Below are 21,068 nucleotides of genomic sequence, written 5' to 3' on the forward strand. Positions count from 1 at the left end.
ATTACAGCTTTGCGACTGGAAGACCGGCGTAATCGAATTTAAATGCGTCCGGCGCCGCTTCGTGTCGTTCGACTAGCGGTTTTAGATGTTGTTTTGGGGGCGAGTGACAAATTGCAACAAAGTTGCATGAAAACTGCAAATGGAGACACCCGCTGCCAGTGGAATTCTTTCGATATACATTGCTATGGATCGCTACAACAACTCCCTCTATCATCTGTTGATCTCCAAGCGCAGCGCCATTCGATTTTATGTTACAGTTCAGGCTACATGTCGGGGTTTGTCTCATTCCTCTTTCGAAGTTTTTATCTCGTGCCAGTTACTACCTTCCTGCGCATGTCGCATTGAATAAGCAGAAACAGCTGGGGGGGATCTATGTATTTTGGCAGGAAAAGTCAGCCAGAAAAGACTGCTTGCTATTCCTTGGTAAATAAATATGGTATGCGCCTGCTTTGCATCGCTAATAATGTTCTCTACCAGCGGCATGGCCGAGCGGGTTATGGCGTCCCGTTCATCATTGCAAGCCACGTGTCGGCGTGAGCAAGGACCCCGAACAAGAAAGCACTTCTTTACGGTGCTAACGCCATCTGTTAGCACCACTTATCTCTCGTCGAGGGGTACTATAAATATCGAAGTAAACTATCACAGAAAGAGGTTGGCATCCAGTCAGTTGTCGGTACGTACGAGACAACGGTATACGAAGTTCGGAGTCCTCATTCTTGCAGCTTGTCATCTTGCTCCTTTTTGATCTCATGAATGGCAGGAGTCGCACAAGACCTCTTGACTCCCGTTACCCGGTAGAACGCAACATGCGTACCGTGTACCTCGTGAACTTTCACAGGTGTGCCCTATCATATATCGCTCCATAGACGACAAGCGGGCTAGGCGAACGCTATACATGCTGGACTGGGCCTATAATCAAACGTCAACACACGTTTATACCATAAAATGGCTGCGCCCGTCATCAGCGACCTGACCGTTAAAACGTTGTGGGCGTTGTTTTGTAACTTATTTCGACCTCAGTAAATTAGTTGCTTGCAATATATGTATATATAGGTCAAAGAGGTTAATATATAAGACGGCTACGAAGTTGAATAAAATTAAAATAATAAGACATGGACTACAGATTACAGGAAAGTTAACAAAAACTAATTTAACACATAGATTATAAAAGAACGGTCGACCTTTCGACAGTGTTAATAAATATGTGTTTATGTGTATATAATCTATGTGTTATTTTTCCCATTAAATAAATTAGTTTTTGTTAACTTTCCTGTAATCTGTAGTCCACGTCTTATTATTTTACTTATATATATATATATATATATATATAGATACTCATTGAACGATGCGACAGCACCAGAGGACACGTGTTTCGCCGTGTTTGCGGCTCGTCGGCCCTGGGTAGCTGAGTATCTGTTTCTCTACGTGCAGCCATAGAAGCCATTTTAATCTGTAAGTTTGAGTTCCAAACACGTCTAGCATCATTTACCTATTTTTTTAATGGCTTTTCCCCCCTCTATATATATATATATATATATACAAAGGAAAAATAGCAAAAGCTCTGTGGCTGCACGTTGAGCATATGTTTACAATTTGATCGTGCACTCCCAGCCAAGGATATCTGTTTCGCTCTACTTGGAGCTCGTCAGCCTGGCGCAGGGAAGTGACATGATCTTAGGTCGGCGCTAACAGTGCGTCTTGGCGAGACGTCAATACTCCACGGTGACGCCGCCACCTGTGGAGGTATATATCCTCGCATTGCTGACCGCTCCCAAACACGTGATAATGACACAGCCGCTAAGACTCGCTCGGTCGATGCGATGCGCTCGTGCTTCGGAGGAACAAGCTTCGGAGGCATAAGTTGTACCATGTCTCATAAGAAGCATCCTATAATGTACACTGGCAGATTATACGTCCGTATATTGGTCGTATGCTGATGGAGGCATGTCGAACAATGTCACGTGATGACGTGTTGATAAAAAAAAAACGATGTTGTCTATTACGTGCGATTAGGACAAGACGACGAACAAGGGACCGCTTCAGGGTAGTAACAAAAATGTTCAGAAACTTTTCCCTAATATCATGGAAATAGTAACTCCCCTCCTCACAATCTCTTGTCGAAGAGAGATTATTTTATTTCTTTATATCTATTTCATCCACCAATATAGTAAACAAAGGAAAGATACCCCCCCAGCTGCATAGATCTTCCGCTGCTTAATTTCTCGGCCAACATGAAAACCGGCTTTGAAATTCAGCGTGATCAATCCTAGGTTGCATGTTTTGCAACGAAATCTAGGTTGCAGTTTTTTATGTTACACAAGCAAACAAAATATGCAATACACATTATATTACATACAATGTACATTCTCATAACAGCATCGAAATCGTGCGCGCCGCGCGGAGCGAGGTATAAAGTCATGCGCCGTGACAAGTTCTGTCCAGAAAAGATGGCATCTCAACCAACGACAGTGGCCCTTAAATAATATTTCTGCAGGCACAAAATGTGACTCACTTTACATCTCACACTTTTACATTTTAGTAGCTAAAGAAGCATGCAAAGTATAATATACTTACGACTACCAAACGAACTGCACAGATGCTGGTATTCGTTACAAACATAGAAAATAGTAATCACTGTCGCACTAACTTATAACCACACAATTCATGTCGGCTAATTACGTCTTCCAAGGTGTCAAAAATCGGGTTGCACAAAATTTAGAGAACGGCACCCACGCGCAGGTGCAGCTCGGGCAAGCCTGTCGAAGAGGGTCCTTGAAAGTATCCGACGCAGAGCTGTCGAATTGCTGTTAAGAGTTTGCGACGACAAGAGTTGGCAGTCTGCACGTCGTCTGCACCGAAAGACGTTCTGCCACTAGGCGTTTGTGACGCTAAACACATTTACTCATCGCAACCTACCGTCTGAGGTCCCGCCCCGAAGGGACAAGAAAAGAACGTGACACTTTCAGAACACAAGTAGACGCAATCGTGTCTACGGCTTCTTCCGGTAAGTTTTTTGTTGAGAGAAGGCGTCTGCATTGAAAAACAGTTTACTGTGCCGTTCTATGCAGATATACGGGTCTCCTTTACAGGAAGCACAACAAGGGAATGGAAACGGCAGTCAAAGAGGAATCGATCTTGCGTTCGAATGTTGTGTTATTGATCCTGTATATATCGACTGTACGCTATTCACTAGCTGTCTGTAGGCCTTTTGTGAAGTCGATGGATGATCACGTCTTGCGTGGAACAAATGGTTATCTAGTGTGCGTCACCAAGAACGCAGCTCCGACTTTGATTAGTGCGTCGGAGAACACTAATAAACGATAATAGTATTTTGGTCTTGCGTGCCTTAAGTGCTTTGGGTAGAACATTGTGGATAAAAAAAAAGATGTGGAGCGGACCATGTCAGAAATGTAGAATGTCCTCAAACGATGTTCAATTCCTTGATGGATCCCTACGGAAGCCCGATTCACATGTTCTGTTCACACTTGTTCTGTAATTACACATTCAAAAGCAACATGAAAATATTATCAGCTATACAAAAAAGGATAAAGCGTTACGTTACTGGTGGTGGTGGTCGTGGTTGGTAAAATAACGTTACGTTACTCTTTATACTCTGTTCAGTAAATATTTACATTTCATATTGATGTGTTGAGTTGTATGCAGTTAGTACGTTCGTACGTTCAGCAGAGCCGCTCACTATTAACACTAGCGAGGACTTCGCTTTTAAAACTTTTAATATACCGTTAGTAACGTGGTGGTGGTTGTGCTGGTGCTGGTGAAAGGGTTCGCCGTTGTCGGCCTCACAGAGGTGGGCAACGTCACGGCTAACGCTCTGGGGGAATGTGCGTCCTGGGCCGACTTTTAAGGGAACTGTGCCTTCATACGTATGTCTGACAGCGTCTGAGGAAAACCCACGAGAGAATCCCAGACGGCACAGCCGGCACCGGGATTCGTCACCGTCAAGTTACCACACCTATACCGGAACCAATGGTAGCGTGCGTGTACATCATCTTATCGTACAATGCCGCTGTCGCAAAAGGGCACACTATGAAGCTCCAGTGGATCGCCGGTCACATGGGCAATGCTGGGAATGATGCTGCTGACAGAGAACCACGTGATGCACACCAACGCGGTGCCACGCAAAAGATATACGTATTTCACTTCTGAGGATGGAAATCGTATGTTGTGCGTCAACTAGCTTGGCCCAGTTCCGCAGAGCCGACGTCGCTGCCCTGCGCAGGATTGACCCGAACCTTTCTTACCGAATCCCTCCGCGGGTGTCCCAGCCGCTCGAAACTTTGCTTCACAGACTTCGACTCAATGTCCCATTGGCCAACGCATTTCTGTTCAACATAGGCGCTCAACCTTCATCGTTGTGTTCAACATGTGGTGTGCGTGAAGATTCGGAACATATTCTTCTCGAATGCGCGCGCTTTCACACTGCCCGGTTGCAACTTCAGAAATCCCTGGACCGTTCTTTTTATTTTTTTTTCTCAATAAACATATCCCCCCCCCCCCCCCCCCCCCCCCTGGACCGTCTTCGTAGCCGAACGTTTGACGTTGTGAAAGAGCTGGGCGAATGGCCTGCGATTCGTCGTCAGGGTGCACAGCGCTCACTCATCACCTTCGTTAAGAGCACAGGAGAGCTCTCGTTTTTTCAGATTTTTTTTTTTCGTGTACTAGATCTGGAGTAGCCTGTCCCGAGGTGAGCGGGCTCACACCTCCATATTTTTTCTTCTACCATCAACATCATCGTCAGAGCCTACCGGGCTCCCGATAGCGGTGGTGATGGTAACAGAACAGTGATGGTTGGAAGCTTGCCGTTGTCGGCCTCACAGCTGTGGTAGCGGTAGACTAAAATTCTCTATTGCCGCGTAGCCGACTATTGTCAAGCATGTTTTCATTTCTGGGACACCATCTGCGTGGACAAGCAGCTACAGTGTCCTCTGGTTAATGGTGACTCCGAGGTGACGCTCAAGACTGGAACGTGGCCACCGTCTGTGCTGTCTGAGATCGTTCCTTGAGCTTACTGGCAGGCTCCCAAACTATAATGTCGGCCATTGGGCTCAGTGAGTGAGTCATACTGACCTCCATTACCCTAACGCCAAAAGCGAGGTGGCAGGTGCCAAGCTAGGTGATGATGTTCTCATTTATTCTTTCAAAGCGTTTCAAAGCGTCGAGGTTAGTGTAGTTTCCCTTTCTTTTATTAATAACGCGTCCTGGAGTAGCCAGTCCCGAGTGGCTCGAGACTACCATCTCCATTTTTTTCTTTTAAAATCAATCAATCACCCTAACGCCATGTTGAATGAGCGTCGTGCGGATATTACATTGTGATTTCTATTCGCCGACAACTGTCGGGTAAACCATATACACGCCAGGAAAAACACCGATTTCGTGAAAATCAATAAACACCGAAGCACATACGCCGAATCCGCCCAAAAATAAAAACCGAAAACATGGAATCCTAGTTATAGGGCGTACCCTACACCGTAGTCGCTTACCCGTTTCGTAACGGTCGCGGTATTAGTTTTGGATCCATAACTAAAAAACTATGTAACTCTCATACTTGCATTGCAATAAACTTAAATTGGATTGAATTGAATTGAATTGAAAAACCCGAGACTGGGGGTCAAAAAAACGACAACACGCTTGTTACCTCTCTATCCTCTCGTTATTTGTGGAGTTCGATATAGAGGCACCAGCCCAAGCCAAACCAGGTGGTCACCGAGTTGTTTCAGCATGGTTGACAATACGTGACAAGCTAACAAAAGGTGGTACCCACGCAAGAACGACATGTTTGCAAAACGTGATGATATGTGTGGTAAAACGTTTTAATGAACTCGAACATGCAGTTGACTATAGTTGCACGTGACTTGATCGCCACGCGACCTTTCCTACGTTCGCTTCTTCCGAGTGACGGGTGTCATATGCTTTGGAGAGATCTGGTACAGAACACTTTTGATGCAGCTCCACCCTGCTACGGTATGGAAATTAAGTAGAAAACGTGTACGCGTCAAGATAACAAACTCAGCACTTCGTCTATCGAAGCCGAAGTCACCCTAAATGTCCTTGGATGATGCAAGCTACCGACACGACTTGTACATACAGTAAAACGAAACTGGGACCTGTAATGTAAATTTGCCTAATCGATACGCTCGAGAAAGGAATAAAGCAATCCGGGATAGCTCCTGCACTTAGCACCGCGTGATAATCAAATTACACTCGGGAATTGGCGCCGGAAGATCTTTGCTGCTGCTCATGTGGGGGGCTCTTAGTCCACTTGCGTCTGGCTGTGTTCGATAAAAACCGTAAACGTCACATCTCCAGCTTTCGGCCAAGTTGTTTTTCACGTCCACAGGCACGTTCCTGAGATCAATGCATTGAGCGCTTGCGCGAAGTGATTTGTGCGAAATGTGTGGCGTATATATTCCATTAAGAAATTCGTTAACAACTACTAACTTTTCTCTTAGCGACGCGAAACATTAATTACGTCGAAGTTGGTTATAATTAGGGTTCCACGTTTTCGGTTTTTATTTTTGACCAGATTCGGCGTATGTTTTTCGGTGTCTATTGATTTTCACGACATCTGCGTTTTTTTTTTTCGATGTTTTTCCTGGCGTGTACATGGTTTACCCGACAGTTATCGGCGAGTAGAAATCACAACGTAATATTTCCGCACGGCGCTCATTCAACATGGCGTTGCTCGCTGCGGTGGCGTTTTACGGCTAACAAAAAAGTAAACGGACATTTTTCACACACACACACACAAAAATTCAAATTGGGAGTAGATTTACACATTTACATTTTTTTTCACAACCATCGCATTTCTGTATGGTTTTCTGATCTGCATCAACAACTTGCTGGGCACGTGCAGCAATTTATCGCTGTCGTGTCCTGGAATGTCCCTCTGTATTCGGTGTTTACCGAAATGAGGGAATGGGGGGTAAACCCGAAAGGGGGGTAAACCGAATGAGGGAAAATTGACCCGGCGTATCTTTTTCGGTGTTTTTCGATTAAAACCGAAAACACGAAACCCTAGTTATAATATCCTAAAACTGCATGATGTAGAGCAGCGGCGTAACCAGAAAAGTGTCTCGGGAGGGGTTCTATGGAGACTTTACATGGGAGAGGAGGATTTCCCCTCGTTTCCCTCTAGAAAAACACACTACCAAAGGTACCATTTCGGAGGGAGGGGGGGTTGGAGGGAGGGGGGGGGTTGAACCCACAGAACCCACTTTGACTACGCCAGTGACGTAGAGTACTTTAGCTGCTCTCAACAATCCTAATTGGTATTAGGGTTACTCCAAAGGAAGTGCACTTTCGATGTACCGAAACGTCAAGTGGGTCAAGTGGTACAGGTTGGGACAAAAGTTTACGGAACACGCGAGCGACGTACTTTTTCTTCGTTGCGACACCCTAGCTGCTGCCGGAAGCGGGTGAGTTCACTGTTCCGGAGGGGTAGAAAGGTGCGCTGTTAGCGACACACCGTGGTACCTCCGGTGTCGCTTCAAAGCCACTTTACATTGCTCCTCACGTATTTCACAATCACTTTGGCAAAGCTTGGTGAGAGGGGTAGGGACTGGGAGAAGCAGCTTGTCGACAGCATGCTCTACCTCCGCAAAATCTTGACAGTGTAACGATAACGCCCATGTCCGCGTGCGGATTTAATTTGATCTCGTGCGGTTACGGTGTTAAACCATCATCACTTGTATGTTTGTCTTCTCTCCTTATAAACTTACTTATAAATTTGTCTGATAATCGCCAGAAACGCGTACGTCGCGGCTGGACATACTAGGCCGGGATCCACTCGACGGGTCACCGGGCCGGGCTCTGTTTGCTTAGACGCCGGGCCGGGCCGGGCTCTAGTCACTGGGTCACCGGGCCGGGCCGGGCCTGCATAAAAATATGAAGGTCCGGGCCCGGGCCGGGTAGGGCCCGGAAAAGTCGGCCCGTGCAGGGCTCTAGCGCATCCTTCCACCCCTCCGAAACAGTGAACTCACCCGCTTCCGGCGGCCGCCAGGGTGTCGCACCGAAGAAAAAGTACGCCGCTCGCGTGTTCCGTAAACTTTAGTCCCAACCCGTACTGTAACCGTTAGACAGGTAGACACGCAATGCGTACTAACAATAGAGTTGGGATGACAGCTTTTGCGACCGCAGCTTGACAAAGGTGTACGGCCTATATTTATGAATTTATTTAGTTATTTTTGTAAAAAGGCTGTGAGTGAAGGCATTCACCTAGACGACAAGTTTAGTGCGTGTCTGCTGCCTCAACTACAAGAAAACAATGTGCACTAGACATATGTTGTGCAGTTTTTTATTATTATTTTTTTTTTCGTGTCTTATAGTTATCGCGATTCTGCGGACTCCTGTGAGATGCAGATATGCATGCGCATATGCAGTCCGGGGACAGAGAGAGGTGATGCTTTTCCCTTTTGTGGGAAGGGGCCCATTATGGGAGTAGCAGAGTTCGTCGGATGGCGAATACTTTTTCTCCCCTTTTTTGTAACCTTTAAACTCAAACGGAACAACGCAAACTTAATTTTGATCTTGGAGGGACCTTCGTCTCTCTGGCACATGGAGGCTCCACGTTACCGAGCGTCAACACCTGCTGTTGGATTGGCCGCTCAGCAGGACCAGAACAGGGAACATTCCGCGTTCTGATTTGTTTCGACCCATTTGCAGTAGCAAAATATGGCGATGTCGTACATTTTGTTCATGAAGTTGTTTTTGCGATGCATCAAAGTACATGCCGAAAACATCGATTTAGAAAGTTAATTAACGTAATTTAGGTAATTAACGCTACTATGTGCATACTCTCCTTGTCAGAATGTGCGCTTGGCCGCACAACCCACCTGCAAAACTGGCATTTGTGTTGCTCTCGTATCTTTTTTTAAAAAATAAAATATATGTATTAAGTAAAATAATACGCCCTGCGTATTTGCTGCTGTACTCCGCGCATTACGTAAGGATGCTACTCTATACATCTTGGGCGAGAATGCAGCTCAGCTCGCCGTCGTCGTTGTTCGTTTGTCGTTCTAGTGGGTGTAACGCCGTCTGTCACTGTCGTTGGCTGGCCCATCGCGGTGTTGATTGATGATCTGTCCGAAACTTCTATTTCACGGAACGCCTTCCAGCTTTTCTTTTCTGCTGCCGTTGCCTTATATTTACTTTAAACCTATCCTGCTTACTCATGTTCGAACCCCACGAACGAATAAATATAGCAGTTTGTTGCGTTAAGGAAACTACGTCGTCAATTTTGTCGGCTTCCGAAAAACAACCCCCTCTGGTGGATGACGCCGTATATCATACTTGGAACATTTCCAGTCACGCCTTGCGTCTGTTTCCCTACCATACTTATACCATATGGACAATCTTTTGCACGACATATTAAAGAGAGAACGCGGAGCATCTTTATCATGCCTCGAAGGTAAGGTGAGGTAGCACACCGTTAATTTTTGTTGTTTCTCTGTTACGTTGAGTCCTCTGCCGGCTGAAGCTGTGTGTCGAATAGACAACCTGCATGAGGATCACTGCTAGGCCGTGTATACTGGATGCTCTCATATATTTTTTTTTTTACAGATATCGGGGCGGACAAAGTGTTTTGACTCCATTTACTTTCCTTTCCTTTAAGTTCTTTTTTACTTCGGTCCCTTGACATTTTTGTTTTCGCCACCTGCAACTGATAAGTTCCCCTGTCACATGTACCCTTTTTCAATTATTTGTACTGCAGTTTCTCAATTATTTTTCTTCTGTAGGTTTAAGCGCTATGGGGTCTCCGGCGTCCATGTTGATGGAGCCTTCATTTCCATGTTTTTTTTTTTCTTTTTCCTTCCATTTCTATTTCCTTCACTGCCATAAAGAGAGATTCAAGTAAAGTGTGTACGACCGCATCTTCGGAAAAGGCCCAATACCGGCATACCAGTCACATTGGGCAGTACTATTGCCAAATTCTACCGAGTGTAAGTGGCTTAATGGTAATATTCAGTTTCACAGTTAGGCTATTTCTGCACAGGCGACTTTATGAGGTGACTTCATAGCATTTTGATTGCACAACCGATCATCGGAAGGGCACCGGCTCCAATTGTGTTCTCCCGCGTTGCGTTCACAGGAACCTGTCATGTCCCCGCGGAAGGCGCCGCGTGGAGATCCCAGTTCGCAAAACAGAAACAAAAACAATAACAAAAATAGATGCTGACGATGAGATGAGGGCAAAATAGACAGGTACATAAGACGGAGGCCCACGAACAAGAAAAGCATGTGTGGGAAAATTCGTGGGCGGTGAGTACTGCGGTTGACAGTCGCGCAGGTTGTGGGAGGGCCAGCACCTTGCGAAGATAAGCGACAGCTCACCCCAGCCGAACACAACCACGGTTCTATTACCGCCCCTGCCGTTAAGTACAATCTACGTATGGGGGTGTATATTTCTCAACAGCCTTCGTTATTCCAACAGATGGCACCAGTCGTGTGTTGTAGTTGAAGACATCGATCACATACTCCAAGACTGTCCGAGGTACAGTGCGCACCGTCGTACCCTTGTGTCATCGTTGGCGCCGCCTGTATAATCACCCATACCCCACTGAAAAGGTTCTTGGGTGCTGGCCTGGAAATCAGCGCAGGCCTGCCATGCGGGCCCTTGTGCAATTCCTCGTCTCGACGGACCTCTTCGACACTCTGTGACGCTCTTTGCTTGTTTGTTTTTCGTGCATTGAGTTTGTCGCACTGTTTTTCGCTTGATAAAATTTTCCCATCCGCGTCTGGGCATGTGTGCCTCACAAAGTGTACAGATTTGTATATCGTTTTCCTTTTCTTCTGCTTTCCTCACCCTCCTTTATCCTCATTTGTTTTACATATAATGAGCCCTAAATAACGCGTCCTGGAATAGCCAGTCCCGAGTAGTTTGGGACTAACATCTCCATTTTTTGTTGTACCAATCAATCAAGCAATCTTTCTTATGCTCGTATTCATCGTGAAAAAGATTTCAATTGAGTTCGCGGCCAATTACTTTAAAATGAAATTTTCTAGCCAGCGCTGGCCGCCGGTGTGAATTCACCGTTAGTCACTTCCGTTCTTCTTTATGCCAAGCAATACAGGATATCAAAAAATCCCAGTGCTCCTTGCGTACGCGTTGCATCCTGGGAGATTAGTGGAACGAACTATCCTTCACGTTTCGGTATCGCCGACCTTGACTCCTCAAAGACAATCGGCCGAGAGAGGAGGAACCGAAACGGTTTGGAGACCATCCCCTCCTTTGTTACCAGCAAATTCCCATAGTTCAAAGCGGCTAAGCCTCTGGGATTTTCTGGAATCGTCTCTTGAGCCATCGATTCCAGAGAAAAAGCTGCCCATTACGTTTTACCGCATCTCAAAACAGTCGTTATTCCCATTTATATCGGTCAAACGCCTCTGTGACGTCCGCCAAGATGCAGTATAGCCTGCCTCATGTTTACGCCGCAGTGAAAGTGAAACCTGGTGCGAAAGATCCCGTTTTCTTTTTTTCTTTTCTTTTTTTATCTCAGAGACCACGACTCTCCGTGGAATAAAATTCTGCCTTAGGGACCTACACATAACATGCAGCGCTACCCTGAATTTCTTATTTCTTAATTTTATTTGTTTATTTATTTATTTCCGGAATAGCAAGCCGACGTCCCGTTTGGCTGACCTTTCCCCCGTTTTCTTTTTCCCTTTTTGGTCTAATATATAACCCCCCCCCCCCTTAAAGTCGGTCGAGAGCTCGAGCCAGTCGAATAAGGTAACATTTCCTCAGGTTTGAGGGAAACACAAAGTGGAGGGAGTCACGAAACAAAACATGAAGTACACGGGACGAAACTGATAACCAGCAAATCTCCGTTTCGTCCTGTGCACTTCGTGTTCTGTTTTGCGTTTTTTCATTCATCGATTCATCGATTATGATTGATTGCATTTCTGCGCACGGAACGGTTCTTAGACGCTGTGTGCGTCGCATAATCTCTTCCCCCATCGCTGACAATTTGCGTTTCGCCATATTTCTACTGATTTCGACGGCAGATATACGACGTCGCTGTTGTCCAAACCGAAACCATGCACCCACGTGGTCCCTCGGGGTGTGTACTCCCGGTCGTCCATAATGTGTTGAGAGGACTGGAGGTCGATGACACAAGCCCGCTTCAAAGCGATGTATCCGGCAGTCACGGCCCGCTATTTTTGAATGGTAACTAGACCTCCGGAGCACTGAATACGGTTAAAAGTCGATGCGTGTATGATAGTGAAAGATCATCAGAAACCGTTTCCAGCAGAGTACTCGGAATTCGCGGAAATCATTTTATGGTCCCCTCAATCCTCAACATACGTTTTGAAAACAAAGCAACCATGTACCTGTGTGCTCCCTCAGTCTTTCTGCTAAAACGCAACAACATAGGCGTCGTGGTATTCTCGACTTCGCCATGTTGTGAGTCTCACCCTCGCTGCGGCATCCTCCGTGGACATGCGCGCTAGACTAGACGCCCAGGTGTTGCCACAAGCACCAACCACATCAACAGCTGCGCTTGCGCGTTCCAAGTATGTGTGGTTTACGCTGTTTGCTGTGCACAGTGTCCGCCACATTGCAACTGCGAGCCGGGCCTCGGCCGGGCTTTCGGCAGCCAGGTCGGGCTTGGGTCGGGCAAGCCTCCGTGCGTCGGTACAAGCCGGGCCGGGCCGGGCCGGGCCGGGCTGAGTTTCCGGCAGCCGGGTAGGGCTCTGGTCGGGTAAGCCTCCGTGGCTCCGGGCATGGGCCCGGGTAGGGCCGGTAAACTAAGGCCGGTGGAGTGTTCTAGTTTCTAGGCCACACAAAGCGAACGTGAGCGAGTAAACTATGCACCGTAAACTACACATATTATCTTAATGAGCAGTTACTTTCAATTATTAACATTTGTAACAGCTCTCGCTCTCTGTGTCTTTATGAAATACCCGGTCCTATCCCCTAGTTCCTACAGACCACGAGCATCCACCAACATGCCCTTCAGGCCAACACATTGTCCCGCGTCTCCACTATAGAGCTGAGGCTTCGCCCGCCTCTACAAGCTCTACCGCAGAAGGGCTTGGGTACCACAGATTATCTGGGATTAAATGTATGCACATGCAAGTGACATAGCGCCCCACCCCCCACACACCCACAGGCACACACACAAAACATACTTCTACTTACTCCTAAAAAAGTATAAAGTTAAGTAAGTTGGGACACTAAATGCTGACTTTTAGAAGTACTTTTGAGATACCAAGTTGCACCCAAACGTATTTAAGGTAGAGTAACTATAGTAGAGTACTTAAGTTACGTACACGGTCTGTCTGTATATCACCAAGTGCCGGCCATGCACGTAGTTCTGAAATTTTTGAAATCATGTGACCTTCTCGACGCCCTTTGGAGCCTCAGTGTGTCTCGTCTACTGTCTTCAAGGCAGGGCACACTGTGCAGTGCGCATTGAAGTACCGGTGCTGTATTTGGCCTGCCGACTTTTGAAATATGGTCCCATTAACTGACCTCATTCATTACTGATGACACTTGCTTATTTGTTGTAATGTCACTCGGATGCCTTGAGTTGCATTTAATAATAATTAATACTTGGGTGTTTACGTCGTGAGACAACTGAGATCATGAGCGACGCCACAGCGGTCGGTCTGTGGATTGCTTTTGCCCACCTGAGGGTTCTTTAACGTGCGATGAAAGCTCACCACACGGCACCCAGTATTTAACGTCCCTCGCGGAAGACTGCGTGTCTAGGCAACTTGTACCCTGCCACCAAGTTGCCGGCGTCCTCGGCCGGGTTCGAACCCGCGATCTCGGGATCAGAAGGCGAACACGCTACCGACTGAGCCACCGAGGCCGGTGAGAGTTGCATTTATATGGCTTTTGCTATAGGTTCTCTTCTATTTACGTGTACTGAGCCTGTCACTCACACCTCCAGATTTTTCTTTTTCAGTCAATCAATCAATCACTGATGATGATGACGGTAGAAGAAAAATATGGAGATGTGAGCCCGCTCACCGCGGAGCAAGCTACTCCAGATCTAGTAGAGGGGAAAAAACAAGAAGAAAAGAAACGCCTAAAAAGACGAGAGCTCTGCCAATCAATCAAGCAATCAATGTATCGCCTCCACACCAGCTTGCTTGCATTCTACTTTTGCGTTGAGGACGTATACCGTCCCTCTAACCACATCGACGAAAGGCAAAGAGGAGCAGACGAGGAGTGCGAAGTAGATACGACTAGAGAGATTCTTTTGCTCATTCTCTATTCCCCTCCTCGCATTTTGAGCCTCGTCTCGAAAGTCTCCCCGGGGCGAGCTCTCCTAATTGGTGCAAATTAGTGAAGAGCAACGCTTAGCGTCGCTCATGCATCTTAGAATGAGGTGAGACCGTAAATGGGACGACCCGGAAGCAGATCCGAACATGTGTATTTCGGAGTGCACCTTTCTGGGGTCGCACAGCCACGAATAGCATGCAGGTTATTAACACCGTGCGTTCTCATTCCATTGGGGTTATGACCTTCCCGCTCCTGTTGTTGCCGAGCGACTCCACTGCATGCGGCTGTCACTCCCACTGCACTAAGGCACGTCGTGGGCTAACCCTGTTTTAAACACGGGGTGGAAATCGTCGTATTATTAATCCACCTACGGTACACCTGTCATCAAAAGGTAAAAAAAAAACTTCCGCCTTAGGCAAGATGCCCGCGAAGCCCCCCCTCCTTCCCCGTCCCCCCCAAAAAACAACAAAAAATTAAATATGACAAGGAAAAAATATACTTAGCCACTGAATGCACATATGGCCTCTCCATCTTTAGCTATACGCACATATGACTGATTTGTTTTGTTTGTTTGTAAGGGGAAAAAAGAGAGGAATAATTGAACTCGTCTGCCCACTTGTTCTGCTACTTCTGACATAAGCTCTCACCCCACCCCCCACACACACCCCTCCGAAAAAAAATACTTCTCATGTGCTCTCTCGCAAGTTTGCTATTCACTATTCACATGTTCGCTATTCAGAAGTCCACTATTCACATGTTCACTATAGAAGCACACTGACTGACTGAAGTCCATATATACTGGTAATTTGTTCTCTTCCATATATCTTTCTGCACCCCAAAGCTCTGTAGAACAGTTGGAACTGCAAAAATAGTGAAATGGTGACAAGCAACTTCGAAAAATTCTACTCTGAATTCTACAGTGGGGGGAGGGAGGGGGGGTCAATGTAGCTTGAAAGTTCTATCGGCTCTCGCTATGCTGAACCATGTTTAGTTCTTCTGGAGCTACGGCACAAAGGGCACAAATAGAGAAGGCGTGCACGATTCTTTTTAGCATCGTGTCCTTTGTGCCGTAGCTCAAGAAGAACTAAACACGAGTCGGCTTCAACATGCCCATATCGCTGCACTCTCGCTTTGCTCCCCAAACTTATGAGCTTCAGGACCCCGTCTGGGAAAAGGCGCTCTGGTGGCGAGCCCTTTCGCGACCCTTGGAAAGGTTCTGCTTTGGTGTATATGCAGGAATACTGGAAAAGAGCTCATGCCACAGTTAGTCTGTAAGAAACATCAAAAACTGTATAATTTCTTAATTACAAAAGAGGGACCATCGAGGTGTGTGTTAAGTGTTACAGTCACTCGGTAGAACCATATGTCTGCCCGCGGCTAACAGAACGAAAATCGAACTTATACGGTCACGAACGGTTGGTGTCGCTGAAAGACGGCACTGTGTCTGTCCATTTCCTTTTTTTTTTCGTTCTCGTAAACATAGAAAAGGCGAGGGGACAATATTGACCTTGCACGCAACGGTTGACGTGCATTACCTATAGCACTTATGCATCGACGCATACTCTGCAGCACTTATGCATACTCGACCTATGCCTGACTAACCTTTCCCCGCTTTTTTTTTTCAATAAATATCCCCCCCCCCAACTTACGATACAGTGCATTCATTACAATGTGACAATAAACAGCGACTCCACTACGGCAGTCATTAACGGAATTGCCAAATGGGGCGCAGATTGACTTGTACTCATTTGGAGTAGATATATCCGTATACGTTTCGAAATGAATGTATCCGGTGCTCGATATGGAAACACATTCTAGCACAGCAAATGGAGTGGAAAGTCTGAGCTGGTTACCGTTCAGAGTGAAACTTACCGAAGGACGCACCGAACTTGCAAAAGGAGAGATTAGCTTGAAGCGTACTTTCGGTAACCGTAATTAGAGTCTCGTTTCTCCACTTACTGGTTAAATCTGAGGCGAGTTTACAGCAAGTTTGTGATGTTTGAAGCAGAAACTCATTTCCGCGCAACTATACCGTAATTATAACGTACTCATTTAGCATTCGATTCGATTTAGCATTCGCATTCGATTTAGCTCAGCTTTACGTAACATCGTAGTTTTCTTTCGATTTGCCTCAACTGTACGTTATAACGCGATTTTCTTTCGAGTTTATAAACTTAATGTTATAACGCAGTCCTCTATCGCTTTAGCTCAACTGTACGTTATAACGCAATTTTCTCTAGACATTACTACAACTTCATTTGCTTTCGATTTAGCTGAACTTTCTGGAAACGTACTTTTTCTTACGTTGCTTGCAGGCTTTAGGTACAAAAGTTTCGTTTTGTTTAAAAATTACGGCCATAGAAAAAAAAACACTGTCTATGGCATGGAACATGGGACGTTTCTTTTTTGTTTATTTTTTTTTTGTTCTGTAGTTCTTAAGCTCCGGCCAGTTCAAATGACATCGTCAAAATTTGTGGGTCGACCTGAAGCCACCACACCGTAATTAGCCCGGTGTTGCGAATTGTAGCCCAATTAGTTATTATTGAATTATATACTCGGTAATTAATAGGAACTGTTCTATAAATAATGCCAGAAATACTGTCTATGGGCTACGACAGACCCTTAAATTTGTCGATGTAATTTGAGGAAGGAAAGGCTTTTGAGGTTCTGAACAAAGCGATTGGAAATTAAGCAAAAAGGAACTTCCTTCCTTGAGCACCCTATCATTTCCTTCCTTCACAGTTATTTGCTTGTTTGTAACGAAAAAAAGAGCAGAGAAATTGAACTTGTCTCCCGACTTGTTCTGCTACTCCTAACATAAATTCTCGCCCCTCACTCCCCAAAAATACTTCTAATGTGCTCTTCTCGCAAGTTCGCTATTCACTATGCACATGTTCGCTATTCAGAAGTCCACTGTTCACATGTTCACTAGCAGTTCACTATTCACAATTATCCACTATTCACATGTTCACTAGCAGTTCACTATTCACAATTATCCACTATTCACATGTTCACTAAAAGTTCCTTCACAGTTCCTTCACAGTAATCTTCAAACGACGCGCTGTTTCTGCGCCTCGTCGCGAGGTGAGATTGTGTTGTGTTTGTTCTTCTCTGCGTTCTTTACTCGCGACCTTTGGCGGACTCTGCGCCTACCACGTGCCGTCATCTTGTTTGAACATTCTATTCCGAAGGGGCAGACGTGGCTAGCGCAAGAGAAGCTGAACGTGGCCTGATCTGATTTGCTACGCCCGAAAATATGAGAACAAACTAACATTCACCACCGTCTCGCGTCTAACTAGGCACATGCTCAGACCCCTGAGCTATACAATGAAGAATTCATTTGCTCTATTCTAGGACGTTTACTCAAGCGGTAAAGGTTCCCGAACAGGGTGGTGGAATAAGGCTAACAAAGGTATGGGTCCTGGTTGAATACGGAAGTCGTTGGGATATAATCGCCAGAATATCCAGTCGGAAACATCCAGTCTTTCAGCAGGGGCGGTCCAAGCGAAGTACTTTGAGGAGGGGAGGGGTTCTGGACACGGGCTCAATTTTTTCTCGCACGAAATCCTATCACTGGTAATCCATTTTAGGTCCCATTTAGGTCGCTCTCCTTGAGAGTGTCACAGGGAAAGAGTCGAAAACTGGGCCAGGCTATGCTTTTGGGGGGGGGGGGGGGGCGCCCCCCCAAAAGCGGCGCCCAGTGCGGCCCCCCAAAAGGGGCGCCCCCCCCCCCCCCTTGGGACCGCCACTGTCTTTCAATCGACTACTTGGCACCATTGGTCGGCGAATCCCTTCATGATGAAGATATTCCAAAAGCCGGGCGTCATAACTGGAGAATGAAAAAATTGTCACCGACTTAACGCAACGGGAAATAACAATTTATTTAGACGTTTCGTCTCCTATGCGGGAGACATCATCAGTGCAAGTCTAGACTTGCACTGATGATGTCTCCCGCATAGGAGACGAAACGTCTAAATAAATTGTTATTTCCCGTTGCGTTAAGTCGGTGACAATTTTTTCATTCCCCTTCATGATGGCCATCACGCACATCATTCACCATCATATAGTGGAGACTGAAGCGATGTTGAGTGATGGGCTGCGATGTCATGTGGTGTTGAAGTTGATGCCGAATGATGGCCTATATGATGTGATGTGATATTGAAGCTGAAGCTCATGTGCAATGATGAGTTTGGAAGTTGAAGTCGAATAATGCGTTACGAGGTTGATGTGATGGGCTGTGAATAAGATCCATCATTATGTGATGTTGAATGAATTTTCAGAAACGTACCGACCTATGCTTGGCACAAACGACCAGCACCAGTCGTCCTACGGAGATCAGAACAGCATATTCACCCAATAATGCATGCAGAACGTACATGCCGGTACAGGATACCATGCAATGTGATTCCTTCAGACTCCAAAACGTACAGGTAAAGGCTCGAGAGTGAAGCATGGGACAAAGCAAGAAAGGGGTTGTTGTAGGTAATCCGGCAGGCAGCATGGTCATATTTCACTCGTAAGTGCGTTCCATTTGATGTCACTGATAAATATAGGTTCTACGGTATTGCGTTTCTTCTGCGCAGCATTTCTGTGAAGGGAAGAAACGCAAACAAAAATAATGCTTTGTCGATTCCGTTCCATTGTGTGAAACGCCATTGGGATGGTTCCGTCCACATCATTCGTCGACGCGCCGAGTGCGGGCTCTTCGAGCTTTTCCTGCAGTTGGATGACGTTACATTATATAGGCAGAAACGCTTCTCAAACCCGCGACGATTCTCCCTCGAAATACGTGTTTCATAACAAACATTCGCGTGTGGCGGATGTGTCGGCAGGCATATTTTGAACTCCATCAGCTCTGTAAGTGTACACTTCTTGCACCCATCAAGCGTAAGCACACACATAACGGTATTCAGAAAGGTTTCCCATATAAAGGAATGCCTCGACCCCTCTGGGAGCAGAGCACCAAAATCGCTTTGCTGAAAAGCATGATTTATATGCACATATGCGTTTCATCTCTCATTTCCTGTTATATATCCCCATGTGATTTGGTCGGAAATGCTTCAAGGAAGTATTGTTACTGTGATTGTTTTTCGTCCTTTCCCTCCGCGTCATTGAAATGGTGATGTAGCGCAAGAAACGCAAAAATGAGGTGGCATGCGAAGCAGTTGCGTGGAAACGACGGGGCAAACTAAAGCGACGTCAACAACTACATAAAGTTGCAAACAGCGTAAGCGTGCTCCCGCACTGTCGGAACAGAGATTCATCACCACACAATCATCACATCACAACACGCCTAAACCTAATCACCATTCCTAATGATATCTATCTCTTCTCTCTATCATGGGACGACTCCGCTTATTTCGGACACTTTGCGTTTTGCATATTGTGTTAAAAAGTGAACCGCTCTCCGTGTCCTGTTTTTGCGTTTCATGTCACGTGGTCATGTAAAAGAATCATTATAACTGTTGAAGAATAGGTCGATCCACGGTTTGCGTGCGACGACTTTTATAACATCATAACTGCAATAACACAACTAGCTAGGTGATGTTATAATAGTTATGCTTGTAATGTACGGTATATGCAGGAGTACAGGTTAAATCAGAATATGGGCTGATCTCTTAACATACGGATTGTAAAAAAGTAGACTTTATGACTCACGAAAATAACGTTACCTCCATAATAATACTCACCGAAAAGGCGGCAACAGGGACAACAAAAAAGCATCACGGTGCAGCGACAGGCACGCTGTCCCAGCACAAGGGAAAAAAGAACAACAAGATGGCGACGTTGCTGTCCATTATTGCCAGACTAAGTAGTTTTTTTCTATCAATGGCCAGTAAATGTAAAATGAGGATCCACATTTTTCCGGCGTATTTTCCAGAAGAATAAAAATTATACGGTGTTGCGGGTTATAGTGTACTTGTGTTCAGCACGAACGGTAGAGAACGATATCACGCGACTAGCCACACAAGCAGAGTATACAATGAACGCGTCAATGAAGAACAATTAAAGAAGCATGAAAGGCGTATTTCCCCCCTTCGTATTTCCCCCTAGAAGATGTGGGTTCGAATCCTGCAGCGCGCTAACCTTTTCAGTGACTTCCTTATTGCATTGTTATTGGGCACATGAGGCTTTGTGTGTTGTCCTGTCTTCTGAGTTCCAGCCTCAGAACAACAATTTCCATCGTATCTAGGTAAAACTTGGCATGATGTAACACTTCACACATGAAGAACTTCACGCAAACCGTCGTGTGAAAAATTAATATGGTTTTTACTTTGATCGTTTTGAGACACCGGTAGGCGGAGCTTATGGTGAGATACAAATGTCTCCATTTAGCATCATCTAAACACCAGCTTCTTTTTTATTAACTGACTTTCACCAAATTTTGCAGGAGATTTTCAGCGAATGGTTCTTCAATCACTACAATGCCCTAGTTAACACAGGACATGAGAACTACAATGGTTAGTACAACAGGGCTGGGCAGTATTACAAATACATTGTATTATAATACCGTTACTGTAATACTTTAGAGTATTTGTATTACGTATTATCATACCCATCCGATAAGTGTATTTGTATTACGTATTATAATACAAAAAATTCGAGTATTACTTGCATTGTATTACTGCAAAACTCGTAATACTCATGACCTGTCCTGCCTGAGGTGATGGGTCTTACACGTGTACGCTTTCGGTACCATTCCAGTCCTACGAACACGACCTAGTTCTGCCAACACAGGATCACAGTTCAATGTGCAACAAAGGAACGATTACAGGAGCTGGCTGACTCAGATTTCTGAGAAACTTCTCCACTC

General features: G+C 45.7%; 1 protein-coding gene across 3 annotated transcripts in view; it reads right to left on the minus strand.

The window, feature by feature from the left end:
- The window catches only part of LOC135400905 (uncharacterized), a 131,605-nt gene that overhangs the window by 38,578 nt on the left and 71,959 nt on the right, over positions 1-21,068 (minus strand). The window contains exon 1 of one of the 3 annotated variants that reach the window (XM_064632909.1): positions 2,575-2,841. The exons of the other annotated variants lie outside the window; for them this stretch is intronic. The gene's annotated coding sequence lies outside the window, so the exon portion shown is untranslated. Of the gene's footprint in view, positions 1-2,574; positions 2,842-21,068 lie in introns of those variants that run through there. 3 annotated transcript variants of the gene reach the window in all.

Source organism: Ornithodoros turicata, chromosome 7 (genome assembly GCF_037126465.1).
Source record: "Ornithodoros turicata isolate Travis chromosome 7, ASM3712646v1, whole genome shotgun sequence".
NCBI lineage: Eukaryota > Metazoa > Arthropoda > Arachnida > Ixodida > Argasidae > Ornithodoros > Ornithodoros turicata.